Source organism: Trichomycterus rosablanca, chromosome 9, assembly GCF_030014385.1.
Source record: "Trichomycterus rosablanca isolate fTriRos1 chromosome 9, fTriRos1.hap1, whole genome shotgun sequence".
NCBI classification, from domain to species: Eukaryota; Metazoa; Chordata; class Actinopteri; order Siluriformes; family Trichomycteridae; genus Trichomycterus; species Trichomycterus rosablanca.
The window spans coordinates 26,542,307-26,560,591 of NC_085996.1; positions in this window are offsets into that span (position 1 = coordinate 26,542,307).

Consider the following 18,285-nt stretch of genomic DNA (forward strand, 5'->3'; position numbering starts at 1 on the left):
TCGTGCACGCAGCAGAGTTCGACGGGGCCATGTCTAATCTAGAACTAGTCCTGACAGCGATCCAAGCGGCCAATCTAAAGCTGCACCCCGGGAAGTGCTCTTTCCTTCAGCGGCGCGTGAACTTCCTTGGGCATGTTGTCAGTGGGGCGGGTATTGAGACAGACCCTGGGAAGACGGAGGCTGTGCAAGACTGGTCGACCCCCAGGAACCTCAAGGAGCTGCGGAGCTTCCTGGGCCTCGCGTCTTACTACAGGCGGTTTGTGAAAGGTTTCACAGACATCGCGGCTCCTTTGCACCATCTGACCGGGGGTGGGGTTAAGTTCCGGTGGTCGGAGGACGCCGATCATGCATTCTGTTCTCTGCGGCAGCGGCTGTGTAACGCACTGATCCTGGCGTACCCGAGGCAGGGTGAGGGTTTCATTGTGGACACCGACGCCAGTAACCATGGGTTGGGGGCTGTACTGTCCCAGTTGCAGGATGGAGCCGAGCGTGTCATCGCCTACTTCAGCCGGCGTCTGAACAAAGCAGAGCGGAACTATTGCGTGACACATCGGGAGCTGCTGGCTGTTGTTGCTGGCCTGAGGCATTTTCGCCCTTACCTGTACGGAGTACCCTTTGTGTTGCGGTCGGACCATGCATCGCTCATGTGGCTGATGAGATTCTGGGAACCAGAGGGGCAGCTGGCGAGATGGATTGCCAGGCTGCAGGAGTACAGTTTCCAGATCGAACATCGGGCTGGCCAGCGGCATGGCAACGCAGACGCCTTATCCCGTCGGCCTTGTGTGGACACTGACTGCCGCTACTGTTTGCGCGCGGAGGAGAGATATGTCGGACCCGCCGGTTCCTTGTCTCCAACAGATGTCTCTTGAGGATTTTAGACTGGCACAGATGTCTGACCCAGAGCTCGCCTGGGCATTACAGGGGCTGGACGCATCACACCGACCAGATTGGGCCGAGATATTACCGCACGGACCAGTGGCGAAGGCCCTGCGCTCGAACTGGGACAGTCTTAGGCTCGAAAAAGGACTTTTGTGCCGGGTTTGGGAAGAACCGGTGCCAGGGGGCCGTGTTGTACAGACTGTTGTCCCGCGCGCCCTGAGAACGTTGATACTGCGGGCCATGCATGGTACACCGGGCTCGGGGCACTTTGGGGTCACCAAGACTCGGCAGCGGTTTTACTGGCCTGGCTGTCGTACTGATGTTGAACTGTTTGTTCATTGCTGCACGGCAAAGAAGGGGCCGCCACAGCGAGCAAGGGCCCCGCTTCAACCCATGCGGTCAGGTGCACCGATGGAGAGAGTGGCTGTGGACATCTTGGGGCCGTTTCCGGTGACAGACTCGGGGAACCGCTACGTGCTTGTGGCCATGGACTACTTCACCAAGTGGCCAGAGGCCTATGCTCTGCCGGACCAAAGTGCAAACACAACAGCAGAGCGGCTGGTAGAGGAGTTTTTCTGCCGGTTTGGAGTCCCTGAAGAACTACACAGCGACCAGGGCCGGAACTTTGAGTCCGAGGTGATGAGTGAAGTCTGTCGCCGGCTTGGGGTGCGCAAGACCCGGACAACCCCACTTCATCCACAGAGCGACGGCCTAGTGGAACGTTTTAATAGGACCTTGGCCACGCAATTGGCCGTAGTGACCGCGGAGAACCAGCGGGATTGGGACAAGCAATTGCCTGTGGTACTTCTCGCGTGCCGCTCGGCCGTTCAAGAGACGACAGGGTTCACTCCAGCAATGTTAATGTTTGGGCGAGAGCTACGGACACCTGTGGATCTAGTTTTTGGGGCACCTCCGGATGGGGAAAGTGGTGTTGTACCGGGACCAATCTTTGTCTCAGAGCTCATGTCCCATTTGCAAAGAGTGCACAAGCTGGCCAGGACACATCAGGCGGATGCAGGGGTGAAGCAGAAGCGGGCCTACGATATGCGCTGTGTCGGGGAGCCTCTCATGCCTGGCACCGAGGTCTGGCTGCACAACCCTCGCCGTAAGAAAGGTCGTTGCCCAAAGCTACAGTGCGCGTGGGTCGGGCCCTGCACCGTGAAGGGTCGTTTAGGGGAGGTGGTCTACCGTATTTGTTGGGGGAGAAGGCGTATGGTGGTGCATCGTGATCGGTTGGCCCCGTACAGGCCCAAGGTACCAGACACTGAGCGGGGTTCGGATGCGGCAGTTACAGTACCGGCTCCAGAACGCCCTGAGGCCGTGGTGGATAGACCGCGGCGCGAACGGAGACCGCCGTGCAGGTTTCGGGATTTTGTTGGGGGTTGAGTGAGTCACCGGGACGGTTGACTTTTGGGAGGGGGGCTGTGTGGCGTCCGCCACTGTGGATTAGGGGGGAGGGCGGAGCGAGCGTTACCCAGAGGGACTCGCGGCCGCGGTGTTAATAACTGTTGCGTTCTTTGTGTACATGTTTATTGGGTTTGTTTATGTTGTTTGGTGTTCTGTTTAATGATGTTAGTTTGTGCATAGTGTATTTGTTTAATTACATGTTGAATCTAAAACCTACCGTAACTGTGTAGCACGGGGTTAGGAATAACGTGGCTGCAATAGCGGGGAATTGGGGGGGGTGTTAACACGTGTCTTGAACCGTGTAATCAATAAAGAGCTGATCCTGTTGTCATGGCAACTCCCGACTCCGTCTCTTCTTCGCAAATGGCACAATATCACAGCGTTTTAGTTACAAATTTACCGTCATTAAATACAACTGTTACCGTTACTACTGCAATTAATATCTTTACACACAATTTTAACTCGTTATTTTACCAGATGTAACACTTGACTACAGCTGTGTGCTTTTAGTGTATTAAGTTCTTTATTGTTTTTATTGTTTGTATTTTTACTCTATTTTGATGCACACAGTGTATCACACAGCTGGGGAGCAAATAAAACCGACTGTATTCTGAAGGGAGCTGTCTGTCTGTCTGTCTGTCTGTCTAGCTGATAAAGGGGGATAAACTATTAGTGAGGGCAGAATGATTGTCTTAAAATACACTACATAACCTGCAGTTCTCAGAATGCATGCTAATTTTATGAACTGCAAAGTGACACATCCCACCAGTAGATGATGTTAAGAAATATTTACACATAATCCCAAAATGTACAAGAAGATAATTAAGAAAATTAAGCAGAAGGAGGAAATTTAATGAAAGTGAAAACAAGTTAGTGCTTCAGGAAGAAAAACCGGTGCGTCTCTTGTGTTATGAGGCCGTGTCTGTGGTAAAGTAGAACAATATAAATGCAGAAATCAGCCTCCAAGAAAAACAACAGACTGAAATCACAGCAGGATACGTTACAATCGGCCCTTTGAGGGCCACCATAATGCCGATGTGACCCTCTGTGAAAATGAGTTTGACACCCCTGGTCTAGATGATGACCAACTCAAACAGCAGCAATAGATGATCGATCGTCTCTGACTTTACATCTACAAGGTGGACCAACTAGGTAGGAGTGTCTAATAGAGTGGACAGTGAGTGGACACGGTATTTAAAAACTCCATCAGCGCTGCTGTGTCTGATCCACTCATACCAGCACAACACACACTAACACACCACCACCATGTCAGTGTCACTGCAGTGCTGAGAATGATTCACCACATAAATAATACCTGCTCTGTGGTGGTCCTGTGGGGGGGTCCTGACCATTGAAGAACAGCATGAAAGGGGGCTAACAAAGCATGCAGAGAAACAGATGGACTACAGTCAGTAATTGTAGAACTACAAAGTGCTTCTATATGGTAAGTGGAGCTGATAAAATGGACAGTGAGAGTTAATTTTATGGCTGATCGGTGTAGGAAGAACATCATGTCTTTAGGTACTATGTTGCTGTGCTGCACCCAATCTAGAAAATACACCCATGTGCTTCCCCAGATAATTTAAAGTTTCCAACAACACCCAAAAAATAAAATAAGTAGTGTTGTTCCTGCAGAGTGTCAGGGACCTGGAGACCTGCTTTGATCCTTGTCTTCGGTTACTATCTGTGTTTGGTATGTTCTGTCCACATGGATTTGCAAAGGAGCCAGTATGAAAAAGAGTGAGTGTGTCCGCTCTATTTTGAGGAATTGCTTTAATGTACCCACACTGGAGAGATTTTAATTGTATGTAAATGTAAATTATGACTGTCAGTTCCTGCCACATGCCTTGTGATGAACTGGTGACCTGTCCGGGGTGTTTCCTGCCTTTCACCCAGTGAATCAGACCCAGCGCAACTGAGCGCAAGATAAGACGGCGGTAAAACAGACAATGAATGTATGAATGAATGAGTTCCTGCCAGTGTATCAACAGGGTTCAGTCAGTTCAAGTTTGTTTGAAGAGCTGAAACAATTAAATGTGAGAAATATAAACAAAAAGGAATAAAAAATGGACAAATTTTACGCACAACACTTAATGGATTTAGGCCAACCATATCCATGTATGAGGTTGTGTACCTGGGGGACATGCATGGAGCACCAAAAATAGACTGTGTGGGTCAGAAAAGGCTGAAAACCCCTGGCCAAGCGTACTTGCCCCGCTGCAGGTAGGCATGCTTTTCTGAGTAGAAGGGCCGAAGCACATTTACAGCCCTTCTTTTCATTTATTAATAAACATCCATTCCTACAGTTGGGACAGTAAAGCATTTACCACTTTGTAATGTTGCTATTCCTTTTCACCACACTTTTCACTACCAAGTGATTTAGTGTTTCAGCTTTTATTTTGTCCCATTCTTCCTGCAAACACGTCTTAAGATGTGCAACAGTACGGGGTCGTCGTCGCATTTTTCCTTTCAAAATTCATTATTGGGGACAGGTCAGGACTGCAGGCAGGCCAGTCCAGTACCCGTACCCTCTTCTTCCACAGCCATGCCTTTGTAATGTGTGCAGCATGTGGTTTTGCATTGTCTTGTTGAAAAATGCATGGTCCCTGGAGAAGTTGACGTCTTGAAGGCAGCACATGTTGCTCTAAGATCTTAATGTACTTTTCTGCATTAATGCTGCCATCACAGAAGTGTAAATTACCTTTGCCAAGGGCACTGACACAGCCCCATACCATGACAGACCCTGGCTTTTGGACTTGTTGCTGTTAACAGTCTGGATGGTCCTTTGGTCCGGAGCACACGGCATCCATTTGTAAAAAAAAAAAAAAAAAAAAGACCTGGAATTCTGATTCATCTGACCTACAAAACACATTTCCACTGTGTGATGGTCCATCCTAGATGCCTTCGAGCCCTGAGAAGTCGACGCTGCTTCTGGACATGGTTAACATAAGGCTTCTTTTTTGCACAGTAAAATTTTAGTGGCATTTGTGCATGTAACTCTGTATTGTAGTGCTTGACAAAGGTTTGCCAAAGTAATCCCTCACCCATGTGGTTATATCAGCTATTGTTGAGTGGTGGTTCTTGATGCAGTGCCGTCTGAGGGATGAAAGATCACGGGCGTTCAGCTTAAGCTTGCGCCCTTGGCCTTAACGCACTGAAATTCCTCCTGATTCCTTGAATGGTTTAATGATATTATGCACTGTAGAGGGAGAAATATTAAAATCCCTTCCAATCTTTCTTTGAAGTTCATTGTGTTTAAACATTTCAATCATTTTCTCACACATTTGTTGACAAACTGGACATCCTCTGATCATCTTTGCTCATCAAAGACTCAGCCTTTCCTGGATGCTGCTTTTGTACCAAACCATGATTACAATCACCTGTTGACATCACCTGTTTGGAATCACGTCCATTATTTAGTTTTTTCACCTCATTACTAGCCCTAAATTGCCCCCATCCCAACTTTTTTTGGAATGTGTTGCAGGTCTGAAATGCAGGAATGGAGGTATATTAACAAATGAAATGAAGTTGAGCAGATAAAACATGAAATATCTCAGGTTCATCCTGTCTGCAATCAAATAAAAGTCAAAGTAAATGTGAGGAACACTGCATTATTATTTTATTTGCATTTTCCATACTGTCCCAACTTTTTCTGATTTGGGCTTGTATTTGTATAGCACTTTTTAGGAGGAGGAACCAAACTCAGCAGGAACCCATCCTCCTTGGGTGGCCTGGAGAATAATTTGAATCAATATAATTTACACAAATCATACAAACACAGAATTAAATTAAACTAAAAGTTATAACTAGCAAAAAAATACTAATAGACTAAACAAGTAGTTGGAGTTTTTTTATTTTTCATTCCAGTCCAGAACGAAGTTCGTATTGAGTTCTGGACATTTTTGGTGCAAACATGAATCTGTACTTCACGGTAGACAGTGTTCCAATAAGCAACTCTTATTTAAATTTAGAGATATTAATCTTACACACTTCCAGGTAATACCTCCTTGTATCATCCCGGCGTTCATGCTTCAACCTTTTTAAGTTGTATACAGCAATACGTCTTTATGAACACACTGAACAAACGTCTATCAGATTTCCCACTGGACATTTGACAAGTTTATTTGTGTATGACTAATATTTAATCTTTTGTTGTTGGAGACCAGTATAAATGGAGCTGAGATTTGAACCCTACATGCATCTTTAATTTCTATTGGCCCCAAATCCCCAGAGATCCCCCAGAGCTCGATAACTGCAGTAAGACCTGTTTAGTGTTTACTTCAGATCTTTCTCCGCCAGGAAGAGCTGTCAAAACAAGAGCTTTGACCAACACAAACATATTACAATGACGTAGTACAAGCCTGAGGCCTTAACATGTGTTGCACTCAGTAGTATTAGCCCAAAACCTGACCTGTCTAAAGATATACAACGCCATTTGATTTAGAAAAAAAGGAAACTAAAGCCAGATGGGTCATTAATTTATTATTTGGTGCTTATTATTGCAAACCAGCATCAAATAGACTGGTAAATATGATCAAATAAATGTAAATATTGGCATTAAAGCAAAAGTACTGTATAACTAAGAAAAACACAGAAGCCAGACTGTCCTGTTTACATTTCAGTGGGGAGGTTCTGCTACTGTATTTCTGCTACTGTATGTCTACTTGTGACCCCTAGAGTGAGAACCTTTAATTACTTATCAAGTAATAAAACCTCTTAGGTAGCTTGTTAGTCATTAAAGTTCATTAAAATTAATTAAAATTACATTAGTTTTGGGACAGTGGTAGCCTAGTGGGTAGAGCTTTGGGCTATCAATCCGAAGATTGTCGGTTCAAATCCAGGCTCTGCTATGCAGCCACAGCTGGGCCCTTAAGCAAGGCCCTTAACCCTGCCTGCTCCAGTGGCCTGTGCTCTGACCCCAACTTTCAAACAAGCTGGGATACACGGGAAAAGAATTTCATTGTACTATACACCTGCATAGGGCGGCACAGTGGCTCGGTTGGTAGCACTGTCGCCTCACTGCAAGAAGGTCCTGTGTTTGATCCCCAGGCGGGGTGGTCCGGGTCCTTTCTGTGTGGAGTTTGCATGTTCTCCCCTTGTCTGGGTTTCCTCCGGGAGCTCCGGTTTCCTCCCACAGTCCAAAAACATGCAATCAAGCGTTACAATTATATAGAAAATAAAAATAAAAATAAAAATACTTGCATTAACAATGTAAGGATGCTGCAGCTTGTAGAATCGATGCTGCATAGCAACATGGTTTTGATCCTCTCCTCTGGTTGCTATCTGTGATGAGTTTTGCATGTTTTCCCCATGCCCACTTTGTTTGTTTGTCTGGATGGTCCTTTGGTCCGGAGCACACGGCATCCAATTTTTTTCAAAAAAGACCTGGAATTCTGATTCATCTGACCATAATACACATTTCCACTGTGTGATGGTCCATCGTAGATGCCTTCGAGCCCTGAGAAGTCGACGCCGCTTCTGGACATGGTTAACATAAGGCTTCTTTTTTGCACAATAAAGTTTTAAGTGGCATTTGTGCATGTAACTCTGTATCCATGTGGGTTTTGTCACCCTTTTTGAATACATGCAGAATAAGCACAAGCTACTAAATAACGTAATAATTAAGAAGGATGATTCATGTTTATTAGTATTTTAACGTCATGTTTTACACTTTGGTTACATTCATGCTCCCAGAGGAAACCCACGCGGACACGGGGAGAACATGCAATCTCCACACAGAAAGGACCCGGACCGCCCCACCTGGGGATCGAACCCAAAACCTTCTTGCTGTGAGGCGACAGTGCTACCCACTTAGCCACCATGCCGCCCGAAGGATGATTTAAAGCAATACATTTAGCATATGCAGTAAGTACCCACCTCTGATGGAATACTTCAGCAATGCCGTGTGGTCGGTTATATGGCTATATTTATAGACTTGTATGAGGTATAGGGCTAGAGGGCTCGGGGGGCTCGGGGTATAAAAATGGCATTTATTTATGTGTGAGCTTGTTTGTGGTGTTTTAATTCATACATAAGCTTTGATGGTGAGATGATGTGGTTATATATATTAACATATAAATGTATAAATAATGACTAATAACCAACCAACTTTTTCCCTTTAAGCAGCAGAGATGGAATAATGCAGTAAAACTGGTGTTTAATATAGTGTGAGCCAATGATTGTTTTGATGAGTATGCCAAGTTTTGCTTTTAATTGGTTTTAATTTAAGGAGTACTGGCATAAATACTAGCACAGCTTTATAGTTTAGCTTCAAAAGGAAAATGTAGTTGAGTTGCTGTTTCTGTTCCAGTTACACTGACGTACATAATGTTAACAGATTCACTATGACAAGATAACACATCCACTAGAGACAAAACTCAAATATATTTCACAATTTCTGGTCCTTGGGTGGCATGGTGGCTTGGTGGGTAGCACTGGCACCTCACAGCAAGCGTGACCTGGATTTAAGTCCCAGGTGGAGTGTTCTGGGTCCTTACTGTATGGAGTTTGCATGTTCTCAGCGTGTCTGGATGGGTTTCCTCTGGAACGTATCGGTGTATATTCGGAACATGTGCTTAGATCTTCTTATTAAGACCATTTTTTGACCATTGCTGTTTTCATGACCACATGATTTGTCTTGTCCTTATCATTCTGTTTATCAATCCACCTACCCTTGCTTTTGACCTCAACTATAATTTTGGATTTGCCTTGCTTGTTCTTCGTATCTCTGTAAAAACGCACCTGTTAATGGGTGGGATATATTAGGCAGCAAGTGAACATTTAAGCATGCGTAAGGATTTGAGCGAGTTTCACAAGGGCCAAATTGTGATGGCTAGATGACTGGGTCAGAGCATCTCCAAAACTGCAGCTCTTGTGGGGTGTTTCCGGTCTGCAGTGGTCAGTATCAATCAGAAGTGGTCCAAGGAAGGAACAGTGGTAAACCAGTGACAGGGTCATGGGCGGCCAAGGCTCATTGATGCACGTGGGGAGTGAAGGCTGGCCTTTGTGGTGCGATCCAACAGATGAGCTACTGTAGCTCAAATTGCTGAAGAAGTTAATGCTGGTTCTGATAGAAAGGTGTCAGAATACACAGTGCATCACAGTTTGTTTCGTATGGGGCTGCATAGCCGCAGACCAGTCAGGGTGCCCATGCTGACCCCTGTCCACTGCCAAAAGCTCCAACATTTGGCACATGAGCATCGGAACTGGACCACGGAGCAATGAAAGAAGGTGGCCTGGTCTGATGAATCACATTTTCTTTTACATCATGTGGATGGCCGGGTGCGTGTGTGTCGCTTACTTGGGGAACACATGGCACCAGGATGCACTATGGGAAGAAGGCAAGCCGGCGGAGGCAGTGTGATGCTTTGGGCAATGTTCTGCTGGAAAACCTTGGGTCCTGAAATCCATGTGGATGTTACTTTGACACGTACCACCTACCTAAGCATTGTTGCAGACCATGTACAGCCTTTCATGGAAACAGTATTCCCTGATGGCTGTGGCCTCTTTCAGCAGGATAATGCGCTCTGCCACAAAGCAAAAATGATTCAGGAATGGTTTGAGGAGCACAACAACGAGTTTGAGGTGTTGACTAGACCTTCAAATTCCCTAGATCTCAATCCAATAAAGCATCTGTGGGATAAACAAGTCCGATCCATGGAGGCCCCACCTCACAACTTACAAAAGTTAAAGGACCTGCTGCTTACATCTTGGTGCCAAATACCACAGCACACCTTCAGGGGTGTAGTAGAGTCCATGTCTTAATGGGTCAGGGCTGTTTTGGCAGCAAAAGCTGAACTCAAAACATCCCGTAGAAGTAATGCTTCATGTGGACATCACAGAGGTGAGTCGGAAGTGTTCTCCTGCTGTCCACATCTCTTTCCTTACCAAGCAACACAACCAAAACCACATGCTCTGCTACAAATGCCACTCACATTTATCAGGAGCGATAGCTCATATATAATGAGCTTGGGTCGAGCTTGAAAAGCGGATGAGTTGTGCCCCAGAGTAGAGGTTTTTGTTTATCAAACCAGGGGGCCAAGGATAAGGCAAACCTCGCATATGGTCTAGGTTACGCTGCTGTATTTATTGCCAGTGCCTGTAAGCTGGAGGGCCTCAGGTTATCCATTTGGAGAATGAGGCCCTGCCTCAACATTGTAGGATTAAGGTTACCACATCCCTGCTGGAAGCCACAGGTAGGAGCCCCCCACATGCAGCCCAGGAGTTATGTCTATAGCTTCGGCCCATAAACCGAGGTTAGCCTCATATAACCCTAAACGAGTTTGGAAAGGTGGAAAGTAAAAAAGCATTTCAAGTGTAGAAAATTGTAAATCAGGTGATTAAAACCCTGGCTTAAGCTTAAAAATGCAGTAAAATGTATCTCATTAGAGACACCTGCTAAGGTTTAGCTGCATGCTCAGATAGCGCTTTTCCACCAAAAGAACCATGGTTCTTGAACCGGTTCTGTTCAGGTTTCTTCGAACCTTGGTGTTCTGTAGAGAACCGACCCGCGTTTCCACCAGTTTTTGAGAACCAAGCCTGCGTCATCAATGGTGGACGTTGCTTAACGAAAGTTAAGCGTAGTAATATCATGGCGGAGCGTGTAGATTATGTGTGAGCATTTGTGCTGTTGTTACAGATGTTCTTTTTTATGCAAAAAGCATCGATCAGCTATTGGTGATGAGAAGACGTAGACGTGTTTGTCGCTGTTCTTTAGTTCATTGACGTGAGAAGCGTTTTGCGCTTCGCTTTCACCGCGACTCTCGGCGCAAATAGCCGATTTGCACAGCGCTCGGCTTGAGCAGTGAAACAACACTAAAGTTCCACAACATGAACATCCACCTGTGTGAAATAACCATCAAATCTACTCTAAAATACAACATGTATCTGTGTTTAGCTGTATTTACTTCACGTGTGGTGTTTATGCAGCTCGGGGTTCTGAATCTTCCTGGGAGAGTCGAAAAAGCTCACGGGAAAAAAAAGCGTAACGTGGCTGAATGTACTAAAAGTACGACATAGAAACACTACATTTCTCACCGTTATTACTGGTTATAAGTGTCTCTGTACTGGTTATAAGCGCTCTGTACTGCCCAAATTCATCGGCCGTTGTTTTAGTACAAGCCATGTTACACTTTATTTTTCACGTTAAGCGTTTTTCGTACTGTCTGGGTTACTTTTACCACGTCATATCACACAGTTCATCTTTTTTAAGGCGCTTTAAAAATATCAGCGGCAAACTGGCTCAAAATTTAATCAGGTGAACTTTAAAAGATAAGAATTCAAGCTCTATACGAGACACCAGCACAGTGGTTTAGCAAAGCACCCAAACCTCTACACTTTGACACGCCCACCGATTACGTCATAGTTCGCGCTGAAAAACCGGGTATTCTGTGGTGCCAGATTAGAACACTAGTTCGCTGTCTGGAACCTCTTTCAGAACCGGTTCAAAATCAAGTTCGCGAACCGGAACCGTTCTGCATCGGTGGAAAAGGGGTAAGAAAGTAATCTATAGGCAGGCCTACACTCTGTTTCTAGGTTATCACTGATATTCAACGTCAACAAAATCAATCTAAATGTATGCCACATGATTAGCTTTACGTGATAAGTTTGTCTCTTTACTGATGTGTCAGTAAGTCACCTGAGTTGCTTTTAGCACGTCTTGGTGTCAGTGTCCCCAAGTTCTTTTTTTAAAGCTAGAACATAATGAAATATTCTTAGCTTGCTAAACAGCATAAATAATAGCGTTAATACATTGAGAGCCTGGCGTCTGAGCTCAGACTATGAGGGGATAGCTGTAAGAAGAGAAGGACGAGATGTTGGGAATCATGGCATATACTGTATGTTCTCATAAAGTTGCACTGAACTAGTGCTTGTTTTCCTGGGGACTGGGTTATTGCACAAAATGATGGGGTTGTCTAGATTTACTTAAGGTTATTTTGCAAGAGGAAGATCATTCTTCTTGGATTCGAGGCCCTGATTTATGAAAAAGTTTTAAAAAAGGGATATGGTGAACTTACATACACTGATCAGCCATAACATTAAAACCACCTCCCTGTTTCTACACTCACTGTCCATTTTATCAGCTCCACTTACCATATACAGACATCCCAAGTTGCAAAAACTCATTTCAGGGAGGTACCCCCGGACCCCGACCCCATCCACTTAGTCCCCATCCGTATTAGTTAACGGATTTAGGTTCCCTACATAGTGCACTAAATTGTATATCAGATAACGGATTTATGTTCCCTTCATAGCGCACTAGATAGTATTTTAGATATGAATTTATGTTCCCTACGTAGTGCACTAGATAGTGAATTAGACAATTGGTTTATGTTCCCTACACACTGCACTAGATTGTATATCATATCACGGATTTACAGTATGTTCCCTACATAATTCACTAGATAGTGTATTAGATAACGCATTCATGTTCACTACATAGTGCACTAGAAAGTATAACTAGATGATGATTTGTGTTCTTTACATAGTGCACTAGATTGTATTTTCGATCATAGATTTATGTTCCCTACTTAGTGCACTAGACAGTATATTAGACAATTGATTTATGTTCCCTGCACAGTGCGCTAAATTGTATATCAGATAACGGATTTAATATGCAATCGGGAAAAAAGTCTGTGTCGCCTGCGTGCGATTGTGTGTGTGTGCGCTCTTGGCCGCTCGTTCTAGATTCCGGGAGATTTTATCTGACTTGCGGGCATCAGGGAGCCGCTATGTATATGCGGGAGACTCCCGGAACTTCTGGGAGACTTGGGATGTCTGATATATAGAAGCACTTTGTAGTTCTACAATTACTAACTGTAGTCCATCTGTTTCTCTACTTTGTTGGCCCCCTTTCATGCTGTTCTTCAATGGTCAGGACTCTCCCAGGACCACTACAGAGCAGGTATTATTTAGGTGGTGGATCATTCTCAGCACTGCAGTGACACTGACATGGTGGTGGTGTGTTAGTGTGTGTTGTGCTGGTATGAGTGGATAAGACACAGCAGCGCTGATGGAGTTTTTAAACACCTCACTGTTCCTGCTGGACTGAGAATAGTCCACCAACCAAAATATATCCAGCCAACAGTGCCCCATGGGCAGCGTCCTGTGACCACCGATGAAGGTCTAGAAGATGACCAACTCAAACAGCAGCAATAGATGAGCGATCGTCTCTGACTTTACATCTACAAGGTGGACCAACTAGGTAGGAGTGTCTAACAGAGTGGACAGTGAGTGGACATGGTATTTAAAAACTCCAGCAGCGCTGCTGTGTCTGATCCACTCATAGCAGCACAACACACACTAACACACCACCACCATGTCAGTGTTACTGCAGTGCTGAGAATCATCCACCACCCAAATAATACCTGCTCTGTGATGGTCCTGTGGGGGTCCTGACCATTGAAGAACAGCATGAAAGCTGGCTAAAACAGTATGTAGAGAAACAGATGGACTACAGTCAGTAATTATAGAGCTACAAAGTGCTTCTATATGATAAGTGGAGATGATAAAATGGACAGTAAGTGTAGAAACAAGGAGGTGGTTTTAATGTTATGGCTGATCAGTGTATATATGCAGTTCCGTATATTATTTCAGCTTTGCCTTTTATGTGATACTTTTACTGTACTTTTATATTATAAATTACTGTTATCAACTTTGGGAACTAGGCCATTATTGTCCAAATGCCCAGGGGAAAACATTTGTCCTGAAATCTAAGATGGTGGTTAATGGAGTCTGCTAATCCCCTTACATCTTGGCTCTTAGTCATAGTTCCAAAATATGAACAAGTCTACATCCCAAAGCCACATCTACCTCACCAATTTCTTTCTCTTTTTCTCTTACACACCATCTGTTGTAGTTTGACTCCACTTATGAAGAGTCGGAATTGCTGCTCCTCTTTGAGCATAGTGAAGGGTCTGTATATCTTGTTACTGGGCCATGCACTTGCCATAATGCATATATGGATATGTATGTATGATTTTATTGTTATTTCCTTACCTAACTTTGGATTAATCTGTCCAAAGCACGTTGTTCCAGAAGTCCTGGTCTTTGTCTAGGTGTTTTCATGGCAAACTTTAGTACCAAAGTTAGTTTTTTTTTACAGTAAGGGTTTCCTCCTTTAAAAATCAAACTTGTGCAGTCTTTTTCCAATGAGAGATGCATGTACCTTGACATCAACTGCAGCAAGAGCTACCTGTAGGTCCCGTGATGATATTGTAGGATTCTTTACGCATCTTGTGGTCTGCTCTTGAGCTGAACTTGCTAGGATGGCCTGACCTGGCAGTTGTTTTAAATGTTCTCCACTTGTAAATTATTTTCCGAACAGTGGAATGGCTGATTTCTAATTGTTTTGAGGTCTTTTTAAATCCCTTCCCAGACTCTATATGCATCTACAACCTTCTTTCTGAAGGCCTAGTTTGACTTCACTTATGAAGAGTCAGAGTTGCTGCTCCTCTTTGAGCATAGTGAAGGGTCTAGTATTTCAAAGTAACTATGCACAGGGGACTGATCAGTGTATACCCCCCCCCAATCTAGTCGTGTCCAATTACCCTGAATGCATCCTCTATACTGATTCGACCCTTCACCGCTGACTGAGGACGCCTCTCAACTGACATACGCCCCCTCCGACACGTACAGTCAGTGCAGACTGCATTTTTCACCTGCACGAGTCGAGTTCATACACTTGACGGGCACTGTGTGCGGAGGGCCACACCCCATCAGCATTATTCCTCAGCCCTGTGCAGGCTCCATCAGTCAGTCAGCAGGGGCCGCAGTTGCACCAGTTATGAGGACCTATGATCCGACTTTCTTACCCTCTAACCCTGAACAACAGCCAATCATTGTTCATGCTGCCGCCCAGCCCAGTCGGAAAGGCAGAGCTGAGATTCGATACGATGTATTCGAAATCCCAGCTCTGGTGCGCTAGCGTACTTCACCGCTGCGCCACCTGAGCGGCCTGATCAGTATATCTTGTTACTGGGCCACGCACTTACCATAAGAGTACGTATACCTCACTCAGTCATATGTGATTTCATTATTATTGCCTTACCAAAAAGTTTGGGTGCATTTTGTAAGAACTGCAGTGGTTTTCATAATCATTAAATTGTTATTTTAGTGAACAGTAAGTCTTGGGAAAACAGTAAATGATGGAATGTTTGTGCAGTATGACAACTGGCAAGTTTGTATTGTTTTAACATTTTGGCAATGGTATTAAATGTAGATGACCTTGAGCAAACCACAAAGGCCTTGACCAGGTAGCTGTATTCTGTGAAAACACCCTGTGGGGTATTGTGGAACACTTACACAACATGCCTTTGTGTTAAGCTGATGATTTCTCCTTCTCTAGGGCCCTGATTGTACTGTGATATCTCAGTGGAGGAAGTTGGCAGTACACAGCAGGTCCTGATGCAACTGAGGACCACAGAGGGAAGCTTGTTTTGCTTTTTTAATATCGTATTGAAATATCATCACACTAACAACCTTAACAATGTATTCTGGTTTCTGTTTTCTACCAGTTACATTTTAAAAGCATATATTGTTATTTGAAAAACATATGAGATATAAAACGATATTGACTGTCCCTTTATAAAGCTGAGAAGCCAGTACCAGCTTGTATGACTTTTAGACTGAACCATTGCAATGTTTTACTGGCTGTCTGCCCTGTGTGCTCTTAAAATAGCTTTTACTAGTTTATAATGCTTCCATTATACACTAGTAACTAGTACTTACTCGAGTTCTGACCCAGAAATGGTTAATAAGGTTAATAAGAGACAGAGGACTTCTCAAATTGTGGGTAGCACTGTCGCCTCACAGCAAGAAGGTCCTGGGTTCGATCCCTAGGTGAGGCGTTCCGGGTCCTTTCTGTGCAGAGTTTGCATGTTCTTCCCGTGTCTGCGTGGGTTTCCTCCGGGAGCTCCGGTTTCCTCCCACAGTCCAAAAACATGCTGTCAGGTTAATTGGAGACACTAAATTGCCCTATAGGTGAATGGGTGTGTGTATGTGTTTGTGTGTATGTGTGTGTGTGTATGTGTGTCTGCCCTGCGATGGACTGGCACCCCGTCCAGGGTGTTACTTTGTGCCTTGTGCCCATTGAAAAGCTGGGATAGGCTCCAGCGCTCTGAGCGTTGTTATTTAGATAGCTAGTTTAACCATGACGCATTGAGACATGTATTATTACTGCTTAGTTGTTTGAGAGGAGAAATGACGGTGTCGGATTGGAATCGGTATCGGCAGATACTAAATTGGAAGTATCGGTATCGGACATAAAAAAGTGGTATTGAGCCAGCCCTAGACAGGACAAGTAGTTAATGGTTACACAAGACTCATTAGTTCAAGTATGCATGTCTTTAGACTGTGGGAAACCCACACAGAAAGGAGCTGGACCACTCCACCTGGGAATCAAACCCAGGACCTTCTTGCTGTGAGGCAACAGTGCTACCCACCAAGCCACTGTGCCGCCCAAGTAGCTTTAGTAGAATTAGTAATGGTGGTAATATTGATAGCAGTACCAGTAGTGGTAGTAGTTGTAGTAGTGGGTAGTAATAATGGTATATAAGGCACACTGGATGGAACACATACTTTTTTTCTATTAGCACTTGTGTATAGGGACATGATAATCTATACAGATGACCAGATGTTCATTCATCAAGCACCCAAAACATCATAAAAATCTTTTTAAAATGTTATATTTAAAATGTTATATCGATCATATACATATGAGTAGTAAAAGTCACCTATCAAATTCACTTTAAAGAAAGCCTAAGTGGGAAACTGTAACTGCTTAAGTGGGAAACTTGAACCCATATTTTGTTCTTCCAGTCTTTCTATCCCAGATGTCATGCACAGCAAGACACACTGTGTTCTTTTTATGAATTAAATTATTCAATTTAGCCTTCCACTCCCTGCTAGTGCATTACTGTACCTAAGGGTATTAAACAAAGAACAGCAAATGAAAATCAGATCTGCTTTGGGCTTGGACACCACCACAAACACTGTGTGAATCTAGGACAGTCTGTTTTGTTGTTCCTGTGTTCAGTGGAAGACGCCGAGTCTTTGACCTTCCGTTGGACTCGGTGCCTTTCCCACTTTGTTTGATCTCCCAGTAAAACAATATTGTTTTAAGCTCGTGGTCATTAAAAAGCTCACTTATGTGAGTTTGAGCAGAGGTCTTTTCAAAGTGAAAGTTCACCAGATAAAATCAATTCTTTTAAAGTTATGAACTTTTATATGTCTGGAATAAAACAGAATGCATTATTTCTCAGATATACATGTTTTTTTGCATATCCCAGTTTGTTTGGAAGCTGGGGTCAAAGCGCAGGATCAGTCATTGTATGGAGAGGGTTAAGGGCCTTGCTCAAGGAACCAACAGTGGCTGCACGGTACAACCTTCTGATTGATAGCCCAAAGCTCTACCAGCTAAGCTTCCACTGTTCCTTCAGGCTTCATTCTAAACTAGGGCCCAACCAATATAAAACTTCATCGTCATGTGGGAATCTACAAATGTTCATTTATTTGATTTGGGTTGCCTTATAAGCATTTGGAACAAGGCAGGAATACACACTGGTAAGGCTACCAATACATCCAATATGTTGGCAACACACACTCATACATTGCTTACTCACACCTGCTACAATTTAGAGTAGCTTCTGAATGTGTTACGGAGTGGTGAGCACCTAGTGGCCAAAGTACCAGGTGTAACTCAAGTGCAGAAAAGCCTCAAAAGGTAAAGAAATGGCTTCCAGATGGCACAGTGGGATATTCCACTAGCACACCAGCACCGAGATTCTGAACTCCTCAGTTCGAAACTCGGCGTTTCCACCGGTGGGCTGGGCACCATCCAGCAGGCATAAATGGCACAGTTTTAGAGCTAGGGCGGGATGACCAGACTATGTAGGTGGGGTCTTCAAACACAGTGTAAGGACCCTGATTAGCAGATAGAGAGGCGCCTGTGCAGAGTGCATAGGTGAAAAAGGGTTCCGCTAAGGGCTGCTCGTGGGTCGG